Source organism: Betta splendens, chromosome 2 (genome assembly GCF_900634795.4).
Source record: "Betta splendens chromosome 2, fBetSpl5.4, whole genome shotgun sequence".
In the NCBI taxonomy this organism is placed as follows: Eukaryota; Metazoa; Chordata; class Actinopteri; order Anabantiformes; family Osphronemidae; genus Betta; species Betta splendens.
This window is the reverse complement of record NC_040882.2, coordinates 13,473,411-13,491,148: the sequence shown is the minus strand read 5'-3', so window position 1 is coordinate 13,491,148 and position 17,738 is coordinate 13,473,411. Positions and strand designations below refer to the sequence as shown.

The window sequence follows — 17,738 nt, the reverse complement described above, 5'->3', positions numbered from 1 at the left end:
TGTTGAGGAAGCAGAGGCGGGGGACTCAGAGGCGGACTCGCCCATCACCCAGGCTGAGGTCACTGAGGTAGTTAGTAAGCTCCTTGGTGGCAGAGCAGCGGGGGGGGGGATGAGATCCGTCCTGAGTACCTCAAGTCTCTGGATGTTGTGGGGCTGTCTTGGGTGACACGCCTCTGCAACATCGCGTGGAGGAGGGGGACAGTTCCTCTGGACTGGACAACCGGGGTGGTTGTCCCTCTTTACAAAAAGGGGGACAGGAGAGTGTGTTCCAACTATAGGGGGATCACACTTCTCAGCCTCCCTGGGAAAGTCTATGCCAGGGTACTGGAGAGGAGAATTCGGCCGATAGTCGAACCTCGGATACAGGAGGAACAATGTGGTTTTCGGCCTGGTCGTGGAACGCTGGACCAGCTTTATACCCTCAGCAGGGTGCTTGAGGGTTTGTGGGAGTTTGCCCAACCAGTCTACATGTGCTTTGTGGATCTGGAGAAGGCATTCTACCGCGTCCCTCGTGACATCCTGTGGGGGGTGCTCCAGGAGTATGGAGTCCGGGGCCCTTTGCTAAGGGCTGTTCGGTCTCTGTACAACCGGAGCAGGAGCTTGGTTCGCATTGCCAGCAATAAGTCAGACCTGTTCCCGGTGCATGTTGGACTTCGGCAGGGCTGCTCTTTGTCACCGGTTCTGTTCATTATTTTTATGGACAGAATTTCTAGGCGCAGCCAGGGGCCGGAGGGGGTCTGGTTTGGGGACCACAGGATAGCACCTCTGCTTTTTGAAGATGATGTTGTCCTGTTGGCTTCATCAGGCCAGGACCTCCAGTGTGCGCTGGTGCGGTTTGCAGCTGAGTGTGAAACGGCTGGGATGAGAATCAGTTCCTCTAAATCTGAGGCCATGGTTCTCGACCGGAAAAAGGTGGTTTGCTCTCTCCAGGTTGGAGGAGAGTTCCTGCCCCAAGTGGAGGAGTTTAAGTATCTTGGGGTCTTGTTCACGAGTGAGGGAAGGAAGGAGCGTGAGTTTGACAGACGGATCGGTGCGGCGGCTGCAGTAATGCGGTCGGTGTATCGGTCCGTCGTGGTGAAGAGGGAGCTGAGCCAAAAGGCAAAGCTCTCAATTTACCGGTAAATCTACGTTCCTACCCTCACCTATGGTCATGACCGAAAGGGCAAGGTCACAGATACAAGCGGCTGAAATGAGCTTCCTCCGCAGGGTGGCTGGGCGCTCCCTTAGAGATAAGGTGAGGAGCTCTGTCACCCGGGAGGAGCTCGGAGTAGAGTCGCTGCTCCTCCACATCGAGAGGAGCCAGTTGAGGTGGCTCGGGCATCTGGTTCGAATGCCTCCTGGACGCCTCCCTGGGGAGGTGTTCCGGGCATGTCCCACCGGTAGGAGGCCCCGAGGAAGACCCAGGACTCGCTGGAGAGACTACGTCTCTCGGCTGGCCTGGGAACGTCTTGGGGTCCCACCGGAAGAGCTGGAGGAAGTGTCCAGGGAGAGGGAAGTCTGGAACTCTCTGCTTAGACTGCTGCCTCCGCGACCCGGCCCCGGATAAGCGGATGAAAATGGATGGATGGATGGGCTCTTAGATAAAAGCTGTTTTTTTAATCTGCTTGTCCTTGTTTTAATTACCCTGTATCTTCTGCATGAAGGCAGCAGTTCAAACAGGGAATATTCAGGGTGTGATGGATCCTGCAGAATGTCTTTTTGGCAGCGGGAACTGTACAGTTCTTCGAGGGATGGAAGAGGGCAAACTGCTGGGGGACTTAATTTAATTTATGCTTCTTTCTACCTCTTTTATCTATTAACCTCCCATTATTGCTTCATGTTTAACTTACCCTGTCTCTTTCTCTCTAGCAGTTGCGCTTTCCCCCGCTCTCTCTCTCTCTCCCCCCACTCTGTTCTCACCTACAGGTATCATCGGACTCAGAGCTATGTGACTATGATGGGCAGTTGTGCATCCAACCATCCTGCCTGTGTCCAGTCTCTGCATGTGTCCAGTCTCTGGTCCAACCATCCTGCCTGTGCCTTTCTCTCTGTCTATCCCCTCACCCCAACCGGTCAAGGCAGATGGCCCCCCACATCCAGCTCGGTTCTGCAGGATTCAATTCAATTTTATTTATATAGCGCCAAATCACAACAAAGTTATTTCAAGGCACTTTACAAAGTAAGGTTTAAAACCTCACAACTAAACCCAACAAATCCCACATACAGCAAGCATTTAATTTGACAGCAACAGTGGAGAGGAAAAACTCCCTCTCTAATGAGGAAGAAACCTCCAGCAGAACCAGACTGGATGTGGGCGGCCAACTGCCTCGACCGGTTGGGGTGAGAGGATAGAGAGAGAGAAAAGCACAGCAACAGCAACAAGCAACAACAAGCAACAACAGAGCACAGGCAGGATGGTAGGACCAGGGACTGGATGCAGGCAGGATGGTTGGATCCCAGCAGTCTATGTCTATTGCAGCTTAACTAAGAGATGGTTCCTGTGACTAACAATAATTGCCAGTGACCTGAACCATCTCTAACTATAAGCTTTATCAAAAAGGAAGGTTTTAAAGGGAAGGTTCTTCCTTGTTAGAGAGGAATTTTTTCCTCTGCACTGTTGATGTCAAATTGTAATTAAAGGCTTGCTCTATATAGGATCTGTTTAGTTGTCTTCAACCTTACCTTGTAAAGTGCCTTGATATAACCTTGTTGTGATTTGGCACCATAACAATAAAATTGAATTGAATTGAATTGAATTAAATTAATCTCTTTGACAGACAGCGTTTTTATATTGATTAGCAGTTTTTTATTTTGACCAGACAGCCAGACAGTACAAAACACCACAAGGAGCAGCTTGTAACCTTACTCAAACTTCACAGCACAAGCTAAAACGGTTAAAAAGGTTGAATATATTACTTACTCCTTGCTCATTCCACCGTTCTGTCCCAGCAGTTTTTTCTGGTATTTCCATAGCATCCTGAAACCAATTTCCAGCTCCTCGGAACATATGTAATGATGTAATCATAAACTGATGACGAAAAATACACACAATCAGCAGTAGAATCCGCAACTTCATACAAGAGGAATCGGCAGTAGTACATTTGTTGCAGCACTAGGATATTCAGTTGAGCTTCTATCGGCGCGGAGACACAACGCATCTGGCTTTCTGCTGTCTGTTGCCGGACATCGCCTCTCGGCCCACGGGCAACCTCGTCCTCCTCCATGCGATGTAACTCGTTGGCGGTGTACTGTGGCTCATGCAACTAACCACGAATATAAGATGTAGCCAACCCTGTGTCCTCTTTTGAATGGGAAGTTCAAGCTTTAGTATCTGTCTTTTTTGTTGACCTCAGTTTACGTTTAAACCCACTCAAAAACTTGTTAAAAACGTAAAAGCTCTTATATATTTCATATATTTATTATCTGAACATCTTGTTCTTGCAAATGTCAAAAGAAGTGTTGGATCTTGGGCAAGGGCAAAATCGTTGTTATAATCGGCTTCCAACAAAGCTGAGAGAGTCTTTTACAGGAGTACGGACTCATGGAAAACCAGAGTTGGCAAAAAGGGTTCAAGTTAACTCAGAGAAAAAGCACAATCAAAAGCATTCCTTCAAACAATAATGTAATGTTGAGACTAGGAAGAAAAACAAGTAACTCAAGTAACAAAGACACTGGGAAATGAAGACTCAAAACTAAACAGCTGACCAAAAAGCAAAGCATTCAAGAGCTGATGCAAAACAGTCGATAAAACAATATCTGATAACGTCAGTAAACTAGCAGTGGCCAAGTGGATGAAGTGGAGTATTTGAGAAGAGGCAGAGGGACACAGGTGGATGTAATGATGAGTAATCAGTGCTAGTAATAGGTGGGAGAGGGGAAGAGCAGTTAGGTGTGGCCAGAATCAGGTGTATAGTCGTAGCACTTAAAAGTGTATTTACGGTTTACGGTGATCCGTTTCCATTTGGAGCGTGTGTTACGTCTTTTTTCAAAGACGTTTTTCTGTTCTGGGTTCGAATCTCGGTGGAAGCAGAAGTTGTAATTACTGAACAATCAGCATTATTATCTAATTTTTATATTATGTCCTACAAGATAATAACATGTGAATAATAGGGCTGGCTGCCTGTATTATTTAGCAGACGATTATAGTATTTAGTACAGTATAGTAGTATTTCCAAGTTATGGCAGTTCAAAACCGAAATAAGCAGCTATACTTTATGCTTAGACAGACTAAGTACGCGCTTCTACGTACAGCGTTCGATTTTATTATGATATCCTATCCTATATTCCTTATGATATCCTATCCTATATTCCTGCGGGAGAATCAGATGTCGCAAATAGAGCTGAGCGACTCTGGATTTTGTAGACTTTGAAAGCTCCAGTAAATAAATATGTTTTACGAAGCGTCCACAGTCTGTGGCGTTCTCGTGTGCTCTGGGAGAGCGTTCCACAGACTAGGTGCAGCTAAGCGAATTGTCCGATCTCCTCTTGAGTTTTGCCTTCGGCTAAATAAGTGTAAAACAGTCCCTATTACTCATGCAGAATCTATATATGCAGAACAAACAACTTGCTGCATTAATGAGTCGGAGATCTGCTGACTCCTGGCGTTTTTTGGCATACCATAGGGAGGGTTTAATACAATATATTTATTTTTATTATATAATATCCTCTACAAGTTAGCAGTGGTAGTCTGCCAGACTTGTGTGAAATACCATAAGAAGAGTGTTTTAAAAAAGTGAAGTGAAAGGTTTTGGCGTCCCACAGCCTACGTAGGTGCAGCTGGTCATGCTGCCCGATCTCCCATGGAGCTTTTTCTTTGTCTCGGAGCTAAAGTATTTCACACCTATTGACCGAGTGGTGACAATATGTTAACATGTCTCAGTGCCAATACGGAGTAGGGGGAAGGGATGTGAAGTTTGCTTTAGCGACTGAACCAACATCAGACGCCGTGTTTACGGTGCAGAGCGAGTTCCAAATCCACTGTGTTGCCTGTGTAATAAAAGTTTGTTTTTCTGCAGATATTGAGATTAATGTTATTCTGGTAAAATGTTGGAGCTTTCGTTTTTAGGACATTGGCTATATCTTACTGGTTTAACTGTTCTCACACACACCTTAAAAGTGGTCAAAGTGGTTTATGCTGGAGAGCAGAAGTTATTCGTTTTCATCCAGTATAACCGTTAACATTTGGAAACATTTGTCTCTTCTCTTAATGTGTTTTCCCGTTTTGTTTTTTTTTCTCAAAACAAGAAAACAGGAAACAGCTTTCCAATTCCGGGTCTAGTTTTGAAAATACTGTTTTCAGCTCAATTATTCGTTTGTAACACGCTGTTCTGTTTGTCAGTTTTATAACGAGAAACGAGAAAACGGTCCGTGTATGTTCCAACAGTTTGATTTCCCTCTCAAAATAAAAGCTGGGAAAACAAAACGAGAAAACGGGAAACGGCTTCAAATCCAATTCCGGGAATTGTTGTACTGTGTTTCAAAATAAGAGTCTCACTTTTTTGCGTGTTCAGACACATTAACAGGTCCTCTGGTTTTAAAACGTTCTAAAATGACTCGTTTTCCCAGCTTTTATGGAGGGGAAAATCAAACTGTTAGAACGTACAGTTTTCTCGTTTCTCTTTATAAAAGTGACAAACATACACAGACACACCCGACAGTACTTAAAGGTGCCTGCACATGCCACATTCACTTTTTGGGTATTCTGGTACGTTTATTTGACTCCCTGGGTCACGTTAAGACACTCCTGGTGGGTTAGAAGTACGCCCCATACTTATTTCACATTTTTGAGTTTATCGAATCCGGTTCAAGAACCATTGTTTCAAATTTGGCGGACTAGATACGTCTGCATTCGCTTTGACCAATCACAGAACCAGCTTTGCATGACCCCTAAATGTACCTGAAACATTTCGTTTCAGTCACTCCAGTAACAGACAAAAGAAGAAGTCACTCACTGAGCAGTCTACCATAGGAGGTGGCGTTGATGTACCTTTCAGTTGGTTGCCACCCGCCATTTAAAAGACAAAAAGAAGTCACTCAGGTTGAAGAAGCGCCGTATTCGTCAAGACGTTATTCACTTGCTGCTTCCCCAAACGTAAGTCCATGCTTGATTCTTATTTGATGTATGTACTCCAGAAGTTTCTCTGTTTATAATGTAGCTTCCCTCCTGTGTAAAGAATGCTAACTGCTAGAACCGTTGAATCTAAGCGCTACAGCGACAGAGAGAGACAGTGTTGAAAGGTGCTGACACGCAATTTGGATGAGTCCAAGCCTCTCCAGCATTTGTCCGGTTCGAATCGTGTGATATATGGTACTGAGGTCATTCACTCAGCTCACATTGTAGCTGCTAGCGCGATGGTAGCGCAGCGTTAGCGGCCAGCGCTAGTAAGTTGTGAGAGTCAGCTGTGTTTCCAATTACTACCGAGCCTGTCGTGTGTATGTTGTAGCCCGAGTAGACCCGTGAATTTGGGTTATTGCAAGTTCTATCTAAGTCTAACGTGTGTTGTTCCTTATCAAGTCAGCTACTTTAGCTGTAAACGTGACGTGTTTTTTTATACAGGCTGACGCATGCCAGCTACCGAAACGCGAGGAGGTTGCTTCTCAAACTGACGCCCCTGCAGGCTGTGGACACACGACTACCTTGTAGAAGAGTTGTTGCTCACCTCAGGAGCAAAGGTATGTACATTTAGTAGCAGTATAATCATTTGTTGGCCAATATGCAGTTTTATTTGACAGAGATTTCGCATTTCACATTTCAGTAGTTGTGGTATTCATATTCTGATCTATATTATTGTCTATATATCTACTCTGTATGCAGTTGGTCAACTTATTTTGATATTTTAGTCTGTTGACGGGAAATTTGTAACTCTAGTGTTATAGTGCAGATTATGTGGAAAATGTGATGGAGACCACCTTCAATAAAGTCCTGCTGGACTCAGGTTGTTCTATGGAGGACCTTGTAAACATCCCCGTCCCACCGGCCCTCTGAGCAGAATTTGAGCAACTTGACAGTAAGGAGGTCATTAATGTCATGCCAAGATTTAACAAACTAGCACTATAAAATAAACATGTTTGCTCCAAACCCCATTAAAACTGATCTAACTACCTCTATTTATTGTTTAGATCTATAAAGGTTGTGAAATTTATAGGGAAATACTGGTCATTTCATTAATCTGCTATTCTATTCTTTATACCTTCTAAAGTGGTGTCAAGGAAAACAGCTGCATCCTCCATCTGTACAGCAGCTGCACTGCTTCAGATGTCTTCCAACACGTGAAGACAAAAAAGATCCTCACATCTCCCCAGCCAACTGCTCATGACTGTACCTGTTCCACTCCAGAAACTATGCTTACAACATAACTATGAATCCTACCCGTTCATTTTCTGGTCTGCAAATTGAACTGTGACGGTAACTTATCCAGCATCATAGTGCTGGTGCATTGGTTAAAAATAAAGTTGGCTTTGACTATTGCTGTTTCACTGAACTATTTTTGTATGTATATGTATTTTGTATGTGTATGTACCTAATGAGGGAAAACAGACAAATGTTTTATAATATTTCAGCTTTTATTGAGGTATTGCCAAAAAACAATAATTTAGGTATTTCACAGGTGGTCTAAGTCCAACATAGGTGCCTTGTCCCTCAGGAAACACTGCCCTGATCCAGACCAGGGAAGGTGGGATGACTTGGACTCTTCGCCCTAGAAGTCCCCAGCACCAGCTGACAAGACTCCTAGGCTAGATACCTGCAACAACTTGAGATACACACAGACATAGTACTGAAAAAAACAATAATAGAAACTACATTTCTATTATATATTAGCACTTGATATATCATACACCTTACTAAAAGCAATTAAAAAAACATAGGTGAATATATATTTAGAAACAAAACTATGTTTGTAAACCAGAGTTCCGAGGTACATTATGATTAATCTGTAAATAGTAAAATGTTCTAAAGTTTTTTATGAATTTCTGAGATACTGATTTATTCCATGCACGTGTAATTGTCTGATATACTGTATATTATGTGTTCTGTAATGAATACACATTCAATCATACTGGCTCCAGTCCTGAATCATCAACCATACGTGACAGTAGGTTTGGTTCAGGCATCTTGAGGTAAGATTTATCGAAATTTTAATTTATTAATAAAAGTAATAAACACATGCAATATCTTGAAAGCAATAGTTGCTGTCACACCATGCCTCTGTAGGCATTCACTGTTCCTACATTGGCACTTAATTACAGACAAATACGGGAAAATATAAGCTGCAGCTGAAGAGCCCATTATAAAAAAAATATTTTCACACAGCAGCTGAATGAGAAAGAAAAAACATGCAAAAATGAGTTTATATTAGTTTATAAAGCTATGCTCCCAAACAAGCTGTAGTTGTGTTATGAATATTCTGTTGTATTAATTCAGGCTGCTAATTAGCAACCATTAGTATTAGCGTTAGCAGCTAATCAAGTTGCGTATTATTTAAATCAAATTAAATTAAACGTGAATCTGCCAGTGAGACATACCTTGCGCCAGTCGAAGTGTAACCACTTCAACAGCCTCCCATTCAACTTTAGAGTCAGATTTTGGATCAAACATAAGGTTGAACTTCACTACGAGGACGAGTTAGCCAGTGTCGCTGTTACAATGGATTCAGTGACCGTGACGTTTGATTCTCGCGGCGGATCACGGTTATGCGCTTCCTCAAAGGGGGTTAAAAATAGAGCGTTGTGGATGAGAGCTTAAAACACACATTTTCAGACGGGCCATGTGGGCGATCTACAGCGCTTTTTGGCATGAAAAGTTACAGACACCTTACTGAGACATCAAGGTCCAATTCTTTAGCAATGTGGAGCATGAAAAAAGAGTGTGCATGGATCTTTAAACACGAAGACATACTGTATAAAGACAGAACGTCAAATCACTGTCTGCTTCAGATGGTGATGCCACCTTCCCGATTCTCTCGTTGCCTGCATTTGACAAGCATACATTTCTGATTAAGCTCTATCTGGACACATCATCTGTCATTCGGGCTCTTACGTTTTATTCAGAGTCAGAGCAAACTATAGGTCATTGCGGTCTGAGTAAATTTTAGGAGTTTGGTTTCTCCACCAACTTAAAAGCTTAAATAGTATAGATTATTATGCGTCTTTGCTCCCTAGTGTGGGCTACTGTTGTCAATTGCCGAAGCTGCTGATGTTTTTACAGTTTCCAGGCCAGCCGAGAGACACAGTCCCTCCTCCAGCCAATCCAATAGAATAATATAAGTATAATAACATAAAATAGGAATTTATATTTATTCATCAATCTGTGTTATAAATGTATTTTATATGCATATTCGTACTCGTCTTCTGGTTTGTTGATCATGAGGAAATAATACAAACAAACTGGATTCGTTTCGTTTCGTCCTCTCTATATGAGCGACAAACGGAATTCAAGTGTTGTTGTTTTTTTGACACAAGGCACGGAGTTGGATTTAAAGATGATTTTTCGTTTCGAGAAAAAAGCAGAGAACGAAAAACTAAGTCCTTCTCTCGTTATAGCAGCTTTTAAGGTTAATCAAATGCTTAAAATTTACTCCGACGCAATGACCTATAGTTTGCTCTGACTCTGAATGAAAAGCCCGAATGACAGATGATGTGTCCAGGTAGAGCTTAACCAGAAATGTATGCATGTGTTAATGCAGGCAACGAGAGAATCGAGGAAGTGGCGTCATCGTCTGAAGCAGAATGATGTGACGTTCCAACGACGGTGCTGAGGAGCCACCTATTCATAGGCAGATGACTTGGATCAAGTTGTCAATGCGCGCTAGTGTTTGTTGTCAAATGCTGATCTCGCTGCTGCCTTTATACAGTATGTCCTCGTGTGTAAGTACTGTGTCGGGTCTGTGTAGGTTCTACGTTTGATTTCCACCACTAGAATAAATCAAGCCGTTTTCTAGGTAAATTGTCCAGAAAAAAATACAAAGAACATCCGCTTCCTTATTTCTCTTGATATAAGCGAAAAACGGAATTTAATCACAGCACCGTGTTAAAACCAAATAAACGAGCTGAAAACAGTGTTTTCAAAACTAGACCTGGAATTAAATTTGAAGCCGTTTCCCGTTTTCTCGTTTTGTGGAAAAAAAGATTTTATTCTGGGGGACAAATCAACCAGTTGGAACATACACGGACCGTTTTCCGTTTCTCGTTTAAAAAGGAACAAACGGCATCTGCAGCATAAACCAATTTGACCACTTTTAAGGTGCTCAATTAAACAGTTAAAACACTAAGACATAGGCAATGTGCCCTTTAAACGGAAGCTGCATTATTATACTTTACCGTAATGACATTTACCACAATATCTGCAGAAAAACAATGTTTTATTACACAGGCAACACAGGATTCAGTTGCAAAGCAAACTTCAAACCCCATCCCCTACTACGTATTGGCACAGAGACATTAACATATTGTCTCCACTCGGTCAATAGGTGTAAAATACTTTAGCTCCGAGACAAAGAAAAGCTCCATGGGAGATCGAGCGCATGATCAGCTGCACCTACGTAGCTGTGAGACGCCAAAACCTTTCACTTGACTTTTTTAAACGCTCTTCTTATGGTATTTCACACATTTTGGCAGACTACCACTGCTAACGTGTAGAGAATATCATATAATAAAAATAAATAAATTGTATTAAACTCTCTCTGTGGTGCCAGAACGCCAGGACTCAGTAGATCTCCGACTCATTAATACAGCAAGTTGTTTGTTCTGCATATACTGATTCTGCACGAGTAATAAGGACTGTTTTACACTTATTTAGCCGAAGACAAACTCAAGAGAGAGACAGCCATCAAGTTTTAACAAATGTGCAATAAAAAATATAAACAGAAAACACATGAAAGCGTTTCCGTTTTATATTCCGTTTATTTCGTTATTACTGCTTTCACCTGTACCACATGAAGTCATTGCAGAGCTACAGCCGTGTTCCTACAAAGTTACCCAGCTGTTTATTTCGTTATTTCCTCTTTCATGTCCGTCTGTTGAATGAAAGTGGGCGTGGCTATCCACGTCCCAGAGCGGGGACACTGGGGGGAGGGGAAACGCGCATCAACACGCAGGACAAAGATCTGCGTTTCTCTGCTGCTACAGCCTCGGCTGCGTTGGGTTGTTAGTGTCCCTTTCACCTGTACCATATGAAATGTGTTCCTACGAAGTTGATCAGCCGCTTTCAGAATCAGAATCATTTTTATTCCCCAGGTTTGAACAGGGCAAACATTATTTTTATTTACAAAAAAAAAATAAATAAAACGTTCACATGTGATTTGCCCGCTTTGATGTAGACAAAACTCTTGAAAGCGTTTTACTTTACATTCTGTTTATTTCGTTATTCCCACTTTCATATCTGTCTGATAAATAAAAGTGGACGGGGCTATCAGTCCCGTAGCAAAGGTAAGCGCTGACTGTGGGGGCTGGGCGCATCGACATACAGGACAAAGACCTGTGTTCCTCTGCCACAGCCTCCTCTTTCAGCCTGCTGCTTTGGCCCGTTATTCCCCCACTTACTGGAGCCACATGTTGACAAAGTTGACCAGTCGCTTTTATGTAGACACCAAACTCTATAAAGCATTTTAATTTACATTCCGTTTATTTCGTTATTCATATACATGTAATTGCAAATGCTGCACTGAGCTCTCTTTTACTTTGATGAGTTTTGTGTCTACATGAAAGAGGGCAGAACAACGTCCATGCGTGCGTCACGCTGAAAGCGGCTGGTGAACCTCTTGGGAACATGGCTGTAGCTCTGCAATGACTTTATGTGGTACAGGTCAAAGGGAACATAACGAAAGAAACTGAATATAAAACGGAAACGCTTTCAAGCGTTTTCTGTTTATATTTTTATTGCACATTTATTAAAACTGTACTGTCGTTACAGTGCAAAACGGATGGGATTAAAAAAAAAAATAATAATATTTGCCCTGTTCAAACCTGGGGAATAAATGATTCTGATTCGGTGAAAGGGAGACTAACAACCCAACGCAGCTGAGGCTGTAGCAGCAGAGAAACGCAGATCCTTGTCCTGCATGTTGATGAGCGTTTCCCCTTCCCCCAGTGTCCCTGCTCTGGGACGTGGATGGCCACGCCCACTTTCATTCACCAGACGGACATGAAAGAGGGAATAACGAAAGAAACAGCTGGTTAACTTTGTAGGAACATGGCTGTAGCTCTGCAATGACTATGTGGTAAAGGTGAAAGGAGTAATAACGAAATAAACGGAATATAAAACGGAAACGCTTTCAAGCGTTTTCTGTTCACCCAAACTTGATGGGTGTACAGTCATCTTTTCAGAAATTTTTTAGCATTTGCATGTTGTTGTAAATGAATAACGAAATTAACAAAATCTACGTTTGAAATAACTGTGAAGAGTTCCGTGTCTACATGAAAGCGGGCAGAACAACGTCCGTCTATGACTCACTGCCGAAAGCGGCTGGTGAACCTCTTGGTAACATGGCTGTAGCTCTGCTAAATAATACAGGCAGCCTATCTTGTATGCGAAAATATAAAAATGTTCAGTAATTACAACTTCTGCTTCCACCGGGATTCGAACCCAGGGTAAAAAATTGACACATCTAGGCTGTTAACAATAAACAAACCATTACATCACGAAGGCCCTAATGCATAACCTTACATGGGCCTGTATAACACAAGTATAGGACAGCGTCATAAAGGCCAGTGTGGGGGCTGATCGCCACCTATAGGCCAAATAGATGTAACACAGCTCCAACGCGCTAAAAACCCGGTGATACCGCGCTGAAAATGCAAACAGATTGCCGTAAAGGCTGACACTTTTAAGTGCTACGACTGTACACACGAAGACCCCGCGGGAGCAATAAAAAGGTGTGTAGATCTACAGTAGCTCCCTGACTGGCGTAAGTACTTTTCTACAGCTATTGGTCAGTTGGCAATATTAAGGTGAAATTAGGAAACGGTTAATCACATGAAAACGAGCGTTAGTCACACTGCAGAAAAGCAAAAACCAAAAACAATTATTACAGCCATGTGTCTGCAGTTTAGACATGTCCAACTCGAGAGCTCCCACTCGACTCAGCGTCGATCTTTTGAAGCGGAAGGGTCATCAAGCAAAATCTCGAGCGCGTTCCAAATCACATGACCAATAAGAGCGAGAGTTGTCGATACATCATATGTTTCAAAGGCTTTTACAGACAATTACATGACATTTATGCAAAGAGTCAGTATTTGCAGTGATGGCCCTTCTTTTTCAGGACCTCTGCTCTTCGACTGGGCATGCTCTCAATGAACGTCAGGGCCAAATTCTGACTGATAGCAACCCATTCTTTCATGATCACTTCTTGGAGTTTGTCAGAATTAGTGGGTTTTTGTTTCTCCACCCGCCTCTTGAGGATTGACCACAAGTTCTCATTGGGATTAAGATCTGTGAAGTTTCCAGGCCAAAACTTCAACGTTTTGGTCCCCGAGCCAATTACTTACAATAACACTTAGTAATGCTTACTTACTACGCCTTATGGCACAGTGCTTCAACATGCTGGAAAATGTATTGTTCTTCACCAAACTGTTGTTGGATTGTGGGAAGACGATGCTGTTGGAAGGTGTTTTGGTAACATTCTTTATTCATGGTGGTGTTTTGGGGCAAAATTGTGTCCACTCCCTTGGATGAGAAGCAACCCCACACATACTGTAAATGGTCTCAGGATGCTTTACTGTTGACATGACACAGGACTGATGGTACTGTAGCGCTCACCTTTTCCTCTCTGGACAAGCTTTTTTGCAGATGCCCCAAACAATCCGAAAGAGGCTTCATATAACTATGCCCCAGTCCTCAGCGGTCGCCATACTTTTTGCAGAAGATCAATCTGTCCCTGATGTTTTTTTTTTCTTTTTTGGAGTGAAGTGGTTTCCTTGCTGCCCTTCTTGACACCAGGCCATCTTGCCAAAGTCTTTGCCTCACTTTGCCTGCAGATGCGCTCTTACCTGCCTGTTGACATTCCTGAGCAAGCTCTGCACTGGTGGCACTCCGATCCCGCAGCTGAATCCTCTTTAGGAGACGATCCTGGCACTTGCTGAATTTTCTTGGACGCCCTGAAGCCTTCTTAACAAGAATTGAACCTCTTTCCTTGAAGTTCTTGATGATCCTATAAATTGTTGATTTTACAGTAGGTGCAATCTTGGTAGCCACAATATCCTTGTCTATGAAGCCCTTTTTATGCGACGCAGTGATGGCTGCATGCGTTTCTTTGCAGGTCACCATGGTTTACAATGGTAGAACAATGATTTCAAGCACCACCCCCCTTTTAACATGTCAAGTCTGCCATTTTAACTCAATTAGCCTGAAAAATCATGTGTGAAATGATGTGCCTTGTGAGTTAACGTTGGATAATTAATGAAATGATCAACAGATCCTTTAATGACAGCATGAAATGCAGTGGTTTCGGGATTAAGTTTATTTTCATGGAAAAAAAGGACTGTGTCACAGTTTCGGTCTAGTCTTCTGGTCATGTTCTGGTTTTTATTATGAAGCACTTCCTGTCTGTCTGTTTTGATTCTAGTCTCTGGTTTTATTTTGAAGTGTTTCCTGTTTCACTCACATCACAGCTGTTCTCTCTGCCATTACCGGTCCTCATTACACTCACCTGCCCATAATCAGTAATCTACGTCAGCATATAGTCTCCACACACTCTCTAGTTGCCAGATTGTTAGTTTGTGTTTGCGTGATTTCCACCAATTTCCAGCGTCTTGTATTCATGTCTAGTCATGTTATCTTGAACCCTGCTTTCAACCGCCGTAACCGACTCTGCCTAATCCCTACCTGCCGTGTATGCCTTGTTCTTCGAGCCTGCCTGGTAAACGACCCTGCAAGTTAGATTGACTTCGATTCTGCCTCTGTCTGAACGGTACTGTAACCTTGATCCTCACGTTAATGGATCTTGCCTGCCCACGGAACTGAGTCTGCCTGATCCACTGGATTGTTCGTCGTTGCCTGCCTGTGTATGACCTTGTCTGATTCTGACTCTGTCTTTTTTGGAATAAATCCCTTTTGTTTTTCAACATCCAAGTCTGTCTGTGCCGTGCATGTGGGTCCGCCACTTATGACATTCTGACACTATGCAGTTCATATGATCACTCTTTTTGGATGCTCTTTTTTGCGTTTTGGAGTATATGCAAATTGCTATTATAAAAACTTAGGCAGCAACTTTTCCAATTTCCAATATTTCGGTAATTCTCAAAACTTTTGGCCACGACTGTACATTTTGAAAAGTCTCAATTCCAATAAATATATATTTATTAGTCAGTCATCAGTGCTGTGCAAACAGCTCTTCTCCAAAGATGGAAAAGGTAGTGAGAAGGTGATTAAAGCCATGTTCTGTGGAAAAATAAAATGAAATAAAAGTATTTCATTTAACTAAATGACCAACATGTCTCCTCAATGTAGTAATAAACAGAGTTGCAAAAGCGCCAAATACAGCTCTAAAAACATCTGACTATCAAACATATTTGCCACATCAAGGCTACTTATATATCATTGTCCACAGAGAAACACAATTACACACCTTTGATTAAATAACTTTTATTTGACAATAAAACATGGACTGTGATTGTGAACAACCACGTATCAGCGAGAGTTTGATGGTCAGTCTGCTCTGATGCAGTTCTCACACACAACGAGCAGGTTTCGTTCTGACTGTGTCATATGGTGTCGAGCAATGTGTCGATTTTATAATCATAGTTACTTAGCGATTCACGAGGCTTGGATTTTGCCATCTTAGATAAAAGGATATATAAATATGCGCAAAATGGTGCAAACATATATTCTATAGCGCTGTTAGAGGATCTATTACAATCTGGTAGAGATGTCTGTTCTTGGATTGCGACGCTATGTCGATATGTATATCGACAGAAAGAAGAAGTGGCTGATATCAACAAATCCTACCAATGGCTAGACAAAGCTGGACTGAAAGACAGCACGGGATCACTAATCCTAGCAGCGTAGGAGCAGCACTTTTAGTTTGATGGTCTTATAGAAGGACAGTAGCAAATTAAAGAAATCAATTCTTCAGAGGGTGTAAAAAATGTGATGGACTTGGCAAAAGGAAGGTCAACAAAAACCAGGAGTCAGTGAAAAAATATTACCATTAATTACAAAAGACACAATCACATGGCATGGACAGGCATTTACTGTACAAACAAGCCTCCCAAAACTGCCTCCTTTGTCTCTGAAATTTATTTGGTAGCGCCAGTACACCTGGGTGGCATGTACCACCCTGCCCAGTAATAGTGGGCGATACTGCAAGCTTTGGTATCGATCCAATACCAAGAAAATACTGGACAAGTATCGCCGGTATTTTTTTTTTTAGATTAATGCATTATCAAATATAAATACATGTTCACGACTGAAGATTCTGGGTTCGATTCCCGGAGGCGGCCATGGTGCCTTTCTGTGTGGAGTTTGCACGTTCTCCCCGTGCTTGCGTGGGTTCTCTCCGGGTTCTCCGGCTTCCTCCCACAGTCCAAAGACGTGCATTAGGTTGATTGGACTCTCTCCATTGCCCGTAGGTGTGAGTGTGTGTGTCAATGGTTGTCTGTCTCTGTGTTGCCCTGCGATGGACTGGCGACCCGTCCAGGGTGTACCCTGCCTCTCGCCCATAGCCAGCTGGGTTAGGCTCCAGCACCCCCGTGACCCCGCATTAGGGAATAAGCGGTTTAGAAAATGGATGGATGGATGGATGTTTTGTTTTAAATTGTATTATATACAGTGCCTTGTGAAAGTATTCACCCCCCTTGAACTTTGCCAGATTTCAGGCTCTCCATCCAACCTCACTGAGCTCGAGCTGTTTTTCAAGGAGGAATGGGCAAAGGTTTCAGTCTCTCGATGTGCAAAACTGATAGAGACACACCCCAAGCAATTTACAGCTGTAGTTGCAGCAAAAGGAGGCGCGCCAAAGTATTAACTTAATAGGGCTGAATAATTTTGCACGCCCAGTTTTGACGTCTTTTATTTGTTAAAGTTTGAAATATCCAATAAATTTCGTTCCACTTCATGATTGTGTCCCACTTGTTGAAGCCTGAAATGTGGCAAAAGGTTGCAAAGTTCAAGGGGGCCGAATACTAAGGCACTGTATATAGTAAATATGAATATATAATATGAATTTGTGCTGTTGCCACTGTATTTAACTGCCTTTTTTCAAATTGTACAGTTTGCTATTGTTTCATTTTTGGCTTGTCCAAAAATGAGGGAGGGGGAAGAGAGGGGTGTTGGTGTGTGTCTGCTTCGCTCTGCTATACAGGCAGATGCAGACAGGCAAGATAGTTAGGTTGCCTATTTGAAAAACGGCAACAGTGCGGAGGAGTAAAAATTCAAACCAAAGTATCGATATTTTTGTTGAGGTATCGATCGATATCAATACTAGCGTTGGTAATGATATTATCGATATTAGGACCGATCCGCCCACCCCTCCTGCACAGGCAAGGCAAGTTGAGGTGAACAAAAGAAAAACAAATATTAACTCATCCCTCTATAGTAACTAACTTTTCAGCAAGTACCTACCTAAGCAAGACACTTCTTACTAGCGCCATGGGTCCTATAACATGGCTGCCCACTGACACCCCTAGGGGAGGGTCAGACAACAAGGGTCAGAGGAGTGCTGTGTCTTTGGCAAGAGCTGGAGTATACCCTGGGGAGGTCATCAGGCCTACACACATGGACAAACAAACACTCACCCTCCAGTTAAATATACTGTATATACACATAT

The 17,738-nt window shown here is 42.6% G+C and overlaps 1 protein-coding gene and 1 long non-coding RNA gene across 5 annotated transcripts in view; both read right to left on the bottom strand.

Annotated features, from left to right (window-relative positions):
• Positions 1-17,738, bottom strand: part of LOC114842173 (neuroligin-2-like) — a 315,730-nt gene that overhangs the window by 178,321 nt on the left and 119,671 nt on the right. The window lies entirely within an intron of this gene.
• The window catches only part of LOC129603669 (uncharacterized), a 149,633-nt gene that overhangs the window by 114,192 nt on the left and 17,703 nt on the right, over positions 1-17,738 (bottom strand). The window lies entirely within an intron of this gene.